This window comes from Chrysochloris asiatica, unplaced genomic scaffold, assembly GCF_000296735.1.
Source record: "Chrysochloris asiatica unplaced genomic scaffold, ChrAsi1.0 scaffold00022, whole genome shotgun sequence".
NCBI lineage: Eukaryota > Metazoa > Chordata > Mammalia > Afrosoricida > Chrysochloridae > Chrysochloris > Chrysochloris asiatica.
Window position 1 is genome coordinate 25,067,411 of NW_006408540.1, and position 8,286 is coordinate 25,075,696.

The window sequence follows — 8,286 nt, forward strand, 5'->3', positions numbered from 1 at the left end:
AGCAATGAAGTTGTGAGCTAAGTCTGACCACATTTAATAGACTCTTGTCAACCTGGGTTGAGACCTGGTTGGTCAGGAAATTGCTATGGTATTGAAGCATCACTCTGATGATACAGGACTTTTGCAAACTAGTGCAGTGCCACTGTCAGATCTGTTAGAACAAACATTAGAGCTTATAGGAACAATTATCAATGGAAATCCATTCGAATTAGGAAGCAAGCGCTTCTATTACATCCACATGGAGCATTTCAAGTAAGAAATTTGCCTACACCAAAGCACAGTGATTTGTTATCCTGGTTTGAAGTTTGCAGAGAGGGTAAAATTGAAGGAATTGTATGGCAATGCTGGCTGTTTGATCAAGGTCCATCGCCATCACCTTGGTTTACATTGGCCAATTCCAGACACTTACATGAATTCAAAACCAGGTGTTATTACAATGGGAAATATGACTACACCTTTGATTCTAAATGTTTGTTCAGTTATTTCAAAGACAAATAATCAGAAACTTGGTAGGTCTAAAGATATAATGTTTGATGTATAAATGCAAATATAATTAAAATAAGATTTATTATTGTTAAGTTTGAATCTTGAGTTTTCTGAATATTTAAAAGGTAAAGAAGATAGCTCAAGGTTTGTATTTTATGTTAAACATATCAACCTGTCTTCGGGTTTAAAGAAATTAATTTTCCAGTTGCAAATGTTCTGCACAAAATTTTATTCAGAATCAGCAATTGATTTTAAACTCTGACTTAAAAATGTAAAATAAAGTAAGCTTCCAAGCTTGTTCTAAGGCTGCATTGTGTTCACTAGAACTGGATAGTCATTTAAAGATAACAATAAGACAATGATTTGGGATAATTTATTTTCAAAATCAAACTTTAAGCTCAATTTAATCTTTAATTTAAACATTTAACAAAACATGGCTCAACCTCATAAGCTATATATTTTGAATTCAAGAATCTCAGCACATATAAATAAATATATAATTATATACATATAAAACATAAATTTTGAAATGTAAAAGTGTCATAGTCTGTTTTTAAAACATAGGACCATTTAGTATACATAGCAGTTCACCATAGTTCATTGCATATTTCTTAATTCTAAGTCTTCAAAAATTTACCTTGCTAATGAGTTAAGAATTTCATTTACTAAAAATTATAATTTGAGTAAAAGGTACAAGGTTGTTGTTGTTGTTAAGCGCCATTGAGTCTATTTCCGACCCATAGTAACCCTATGTAGGGTTTCCAAGGAGCAGCTGGTGAGCTTGAACTGCCGACCTTGCAAAGGTATAAGGTAGGAAGAAGGAAATTCTGCAGTTCAGAGACTTGCTTAACTTCTAGATGGAATTTTAACTTACAAAGTTAATAAATAGCTCACTTTACATTTATTATAATTGTTTTTGTTGTTATTAACTGCTGTTGAGTCAGTTCCAACCCATAGCGACCCTGTATAGGGTTTCCGAGGAGCAGCTGGTGAGCTTGAACTGCCAACCTTGCAGTTCAAACGGCTTTGCAGTCCGGCGCATTAACCCACAGCACCACACATTGTGGGTGGCCATTAATAAATGGGAAAATTATCAGGACTTTCATCTTCAAACTGTTTAGAAGAATCAGTAAGACTAGTTAATCCAACTCCAAACTGCTCAGAAAGTTTTTTTTTTTAACTTCTTGTAATTATACTTCAGATCTTCAAAAAATGAAGGATCAACATTTGCCAGTTATTTTTTAGCATTCTTATTTGTTCCTAATAGAAACATTACCTTTAATAAAGTGCACAGCAATATCATAAATTTTCTAGGTTTTAACTTGTTATGTCCCGTGGAGTCGGTACTGACTCATAGCGACCCTACATAGGTTTTCTAAAGCTGTAAATCTTTACGGGAGCAGAAAGCCTCATCTTTCTCCTGCTGAACAGCTGGTAGTTTCAAACTGCTAACCATGAGATTAGCAGCCCAATTCATAACTACTATGCTACCAGAGGTTTTAACTAGACAGATTTCATTAGAAACATGAGAGCCAGAGCAGCCTGAATTTAATCAAATATAGTTAAAAAAGAAGATGTATTTATGGTATTGCTAGTATGATTTCATTGGTTAGCTCTGCAGTCGTATTATTTGTTTTTTAAATTATATTCTACTTTGACTAAAATTTGTCAATTTTCAAAACTTATGATGGAACTGAATCTTTCTCCAAAAGCATATTAGGTACTCGGTGCAGTAGTAAAACATACTTGGCTGTTCATAGCATTGAAGTTATTTTGGGCTTCATTTACATTTTATTTGCAAGTATATCATTTTCAATGGATAATAAATACCTTCTTGTAAATAGTTTTATAAATAGGGCAGTCCAGGGTTTCTGTCTAAGTATAATTGAGATATGTGAGTAAAGGGATAATTTGAGGTTTAAAGACTACTAGAATAGCTAGTGACTTCTAGCTAACTCTGTTATTAAAGTCCTTTTATTCTGTTTACAAGTCATAAAAACAGTAAGAGAAAATACTTTTCAAGAAATTTAAAAAGTATTAATAACAATCTGACCCAAAACTTAAAAGAAAATCTAAAAGAAAACATTAAAATAATGAACTATTTTTGTGACAAAAATAAATCCACTTTTTATCTTTTCTTAAAAAAAGAAAAAAAAACATGCAGGCAAGGATTTTCCTGGAGCTGCCTTGCTCTCCTCAGCTTCAACTGACCAGGGGAAGGGGCAGATGAGGTGGGGGTAAGGAAGTGCCTGACACCGTGGCTGACCCTGAGAATGACAGGAATTTCCTGTCTAGGTGGCAGAATGCTGGCTTGAATGGTGGCAGAATGACAGGTTTTTCCAGGCTAGGTGGCAGAGTGCTGGCTTGAGCCCAGACCCAGACCAACAGGAGAAGAACATCTCACAGTGGGCAGACAGTGTATTTGAAAGAACAGTAGTTGGGTGGTGGTCTTCAAGTCTGTCATTACAACTACCATTTGATGGTGTGTAGAAATGTGTACTTCGTTCATTATTTGGCTTCAAGAAACACGTTGTTTAACTTAAGCATTTTTTGGATGAAAGTGGGTTATAAGGATATGGCATGTCTACATTGATTAGGTGGTATATATCTATCTTAAGTGCCATCGAGTTGGTTCCGACCCATAGCGGCACTGTATAGGGTTTCTGAGGAGCAGGTAGTGAGATTGAACTGCCAACTTTGCAGTTCAAACGGGTTTTCAGTCTGGCACATTAACCCACAACACTACACCAGGACTCCTTAGACAGTGCAATAGGTATCTAAATGAAAAGTGTTGAAGAGCAAAGATGTCAGCTTGAGGACTAAGGTGCGTCTGACCCAAGCCATGGTATTTTCAATAACCTCATATGCATGTGAAAGCTGGACAGTGAATAAGGAAGACTATAGAAGAATTGATGCTTTTGAGTTATGGTGTTGGAGGAGAATATTGAAAGTACCATGGGCTGCCAAAAGAACCAACAGATCTGTGTTGGAAGAAGTGCAGCCAGAGTGCTCCTTGCAGGCCAGGATGGTCAAACTTCATCTCTCATACTTTTCAGACATACTGTCAGGAGGGACCAGTCACTGGAAAAGGATATCATGTTTGGTAAGGTGGAGGGTCAGAGAAAAAGAGGAAGATTCCCAGCAAGATAGATTGGTAAAGTGGCAGCATCAATGGGCTCAAGCGTGGCAAAAATTGTGAGGTTGGCCCAGGACTGGGCAGTGTTTCATTCTTTGGTGCATAGGGTTGCTATAAGTTGATACCGACTTGATGGCAGCAGCTAACAACAACAGCAACAACAAATGAAAAAGCTGCTTCATTCAGACAAGTTGCATTTGATTTCATAAAAGTGAAAAGAGGGACTGATGGAGCTATGAGAACAATGAAACAGAAAAATTCTTTAAAATTGTACCAATTTTTCAAAATCAAATGGATGTCCTTGATTTGAATGTTAATAGCAATGAACTTACAAATGGAGAAATAAATGCTGTCTTTATGCTCTTGTTCAAGGATGCCATTAGATTGTTTGTAGCATACAATGAAGGAATTATTAACCTGTTGGAAAAATATTTTGATATGAAAAAGAAACAGTGCAAAGAAGGTCCTGACATACATAAAAAGTTGTATGATTCTTGACCAGGATGACAGGAATTTCAGTTTCTCAAGGAGATATGCTAGACCTTTCACAGGCCCCAGGCAGTCTTCTTGATGTTTTGGAACAACTCTTAGCTTCCTTAGAAGGAAAGAAAATCAATGATTCTACAGTTGCACACAGGGTAACCACACTTTCCAATGCAGTCTCTTCCTTGACAAGTCCCAGCCTGTCTCTAACCAAAATGAAATAAAGGGAAAAGCAGGCAGCATTAGAGGAAGAATGTGCACTACAAACTGAAAATGTAATAGGCTCTTTAGAAGCTTTAAATGAACAGTGATTAAGAGAACTTGCAAAGAAACCTCATACCTCTTTAACACCTGCAGCCTCTCCTGTGTCCACCTCAGCAGGAGGCATAATCACCACACTAGTCATTGACATAGTTTCTACCCCTGGAGCACTGTAGGATCAGCACTGGTCTGCACACCACAAGGTCAGCAGTTCAAACCTACGCGTTGCTCTTTGGAAACCCCATACAGGGTCGCTATGAGCTGGAGTCGACTCAACAGCACTTAACAACAACAACAGTTCTTCTAACAGCACATCAAAGCTGCCAGATGACCTGCTTGATTTGCAACAGCCACCTTTTCACCCATGTTTACATTCTGTGTCAATTGCTTCTCAGGAGCAAGTACACGAGTAGAATTCACTCTTCCAGTTGTACAGCCACATCCTTCAGCTGGCCTTAATGTTGACTTTGAATCTGTATTTGGAAATATATCTACAAATATTATTGTAGATTTGGGGGGCTTTGATGAACTAGGTGGATTTCTCAAGCCAACAGTGTCCTCTCAGAACCAAAGTCTTCCTGTTACTAAACACCCACCTAACAAGTTAGTATCAGACGACTTGGATTCATCCTTAGCCAATCTTGTAGGCAATCTTGGCATTGGAAAATGAACCACCAAGAATGATGTAAATTAGAGTCAGTCAAGTAAAAAGAAGTTAACTGGAGGACCAAATTGGCAACCAAAGGTTGGACCAACAACTGCTTGGAACGCTGCAACCATGGCACCCCCCATAATGACCTATCCTGTTACTACACCAACAGGCATGATAGGATATGGAATCCCTCCTCAAATGGGAAGTGTACAATAATGACACAACCAACCTTAGTATACAGCCAGTCTGTCATGAGACCGTTTGGCCCTGTGTCAGAAACACAGATACAGTTTATGTAACTAGATGGAAGGAATGGAATTATTCCAAAAAGACAAGTGCTCAAGTGGCAAATCCTTACAACCAGCAAAATCCAAACTGCTGTTTCTTAAACTGTTTCCCCCCATTAGAATGCTACTAATCTATAGAAGAATGTATCAGTACAGTTGATAAAGCCAAGAATTGCCCTGATGTTAGACTAAGATCTTTTTGGTGACTAACCTTCAGTTTTTTCAACTTCTATTAATAACCCATAATGAGTAACCTACCAAGAGAAGCCCTTATTTGGAAAGTATGAAATTTGTATTTGGAAAAGCAGCCTGAAAAGTAGAGCTGTGTCCTTTACTGTAATTCAACAAGACTCTTTTGGAGGGATAAAAATTATAATTCTTAATTATATGGTATCTTTCGTTTCTCCAGTCCTTTCAGATACAGAAACTGCAATTGACTTTTTCTTCTAAAAAATTATATGTTCGGTTTGCAGTTGCCATTCCTTATGCATTTGGATTTATTTATGATTATTAAATTATATAACATTAACATTACATAATATTATAGGGCAGGTAATTATTTAGTATGACCTTTCTAGACAAATTTCTCCATTTTGTAATGTATTGTAAATCTTAGCCTCTATGCCTGTGATTATTTACCCATTTTGAATTCAGTTACTAAGGAATAAAGATAAAGGTGGAGCTAAAGAGTGAAGATTATGGTATATCTAAGTATTAAGAATGCCACCACCTTAGTAGAGGGTGTGACATCAAAGAATTTTCTTTTAGTATGGAAATCTTAAACTTTTATAATAATGGTCTTATGCAACATTTGTCCTTTTGTGACTGACTAATTTCACTCAGCATAATATCCTCAAGGTTCATTCATGTTATAAGGTGTTTTGCAGCTTCATTGTTATTCTTCAAGGTAGCATAGTATTCAACTGTGTGTATGTATCAAATTTTGTATATCCATTCTTCCATCGTTGGGCACTTAGGCTGTCTCCATTGTGAGCAGCGCTGCTATGAACATTGGTGTGCATATATCTATTCGTGTTATGGCTCGTATTTCTTGTGGATGTATACCAGGTAGAGGAATTTCTGACTCATAAGGTATTTCTATTTCTGAGGAAGTGCCATATGCTTTCCAGAGTGGTTGGACCATTTGACATTCCCACCAGCAATGTAGAAAGGTCCCAGTCTCTCCACATTCTGCTAGCATTTATTGTCAGTTGCTTTTTTGAACTTTGTTGTTATTGCTGGTATGAGATGATATCTCATTGCTGTTTTGATTTGCATCTCTCTAATGGCTAATGATCTTGAACATTTCTTCATATGTTTGTTGGCTGCCTGAATCTCTTTCTTGGTGAAGTGTCTGTTCATGTCTTGTGCCCACTTTTTAATTGGGTTATTTGTCTTTTTCTTGTAGAGCTTGTTTTAATTTTCTTTAGCTTCAGCCTGAGCTTGCATTGAGCAAGTGATGGTCTGTTCTACAGTATGTTCCTGACCTTGTTTTGCCTGATGATATGGAGCTTTCCCACCATCTCTTTCCACAGATGTAGTCAGTTTGATTTCTGTGTATTCTATCTGGTAAAGTCCATGTGTATAGTTGTGTTTCATGTTGTTTAAAAAAGTCATGGTCTTGCAAAATTCTATCATGTGATCTCCAGCATCATTTCTATCACCAAGGCCATATTATCCAACTGTTGATCCCTCCTCTTTGTTTCCAACCATTGCATTCCAATCATCAGTAATTTATCAATACATCTTGATTGCATGTTTGATCAATTTCAGACTGAAGAAGTTGGTAGAATTCTTTAATTTTATCATCACTGGCTTTAGTGTTTGGTGCGTAAATTTGAATAATAGTGGTATTAACTGTTTTTCCTTGTAGCATATAGATATTATCATATCACAGACAGCATTGTGCTTTAAGACAGATCTTGATATGTTCTTTCTTATTATGAATGTGACATCATTCCTCTTCAATTTGTCATTCCTCATGTAGTAAACCATGTGATTGTCAGATTCAAAAAGGGCAGAATCAGCCCATCTGAGCTCACTAATGCTTAGGATATCTATGTTTATATGTTCCATTGAATTTTTGACAATATCCAATTTTCCTAGATTCATACTTCATACATTCTATTCTCCAACTATTAATGGATGTATACAGTTGTTTCTCTTCATTTTGAGTCGTGCCCTATCAACAAATGAAGCTCATGAAGGCTTTACTCCATTCATGTCATCACCATCAACTCTACTTTGAGGAGGCAGCTCTTCCCCAGTTGTATTTTGAGTGCCTTCTAACCTGAGGGGCTTGTTTTCCAGCACTATATCTGACAGTGTTCCTCTGCTATTCTTAAGGTTTTCAATGACTAAATATTGGGAAGTAGCTTTCTTTTCTTCCTTCTATTTTCATTTGGAAGCTCATCTAAAACCTGTCCACCATTGGTGACCTTGCAGGTACAAAAAATATCAGTGACATAACTTCCAGAATCACAGTAACATGCAAGTTACTACAATACGACAAACTGACAGACAAGTGGTGGCCATAAGTGATATTGGTCTATAATTTTCTTTTTTAGTGATGTCCTTTCTTGGTTTTGGTATGAGGATTATGCTTGCTTCATATATAATTTTCCATCCTTTTCTATATTGTGGAACAGTTTGAGTAGCATTGGTATTAGCTATTCTGATAGTTTGGTAAAATTTACCAGTGAAACTATTTTAGCCTGGACTTCTTTTGATTGAGAGGGGTTGTTTTGTTTTGTTTTTTACTTTTAAGAACATAAATTTATGATCTCACAGCTTGGAACACCAGGAATCTAAAGTCAAGGCATCAGTTCTCTCTGTCCATTCTAGGGAAAGATTAGTCTCCTCCAGTTTATGACATCCCTAGGCATTTACTGGTGTCCCTTTGATTGTAGATTCAGCGTCACATGGCTATCTTCCCCTTGTGTCTATCTATGTCTGTTCTCTCTCTGTCTCTCTTTTTTTTT

The 8,286-nt window shown here is 36.8% G+C and overlaps 1 pseudogene; it reads left to right on the forward strand.

Annotated features, from left to right (window-relative positions):
* The first annotated feature begins 85 nt into the window (after positions 1-85).
* Positions 86-5,317, forward strand: LOC102818336 (annotated as a pseudogene).
* The last annotated feature ends 2,969 nt before the right edge of the window (positions 5,318-8,286 follow it).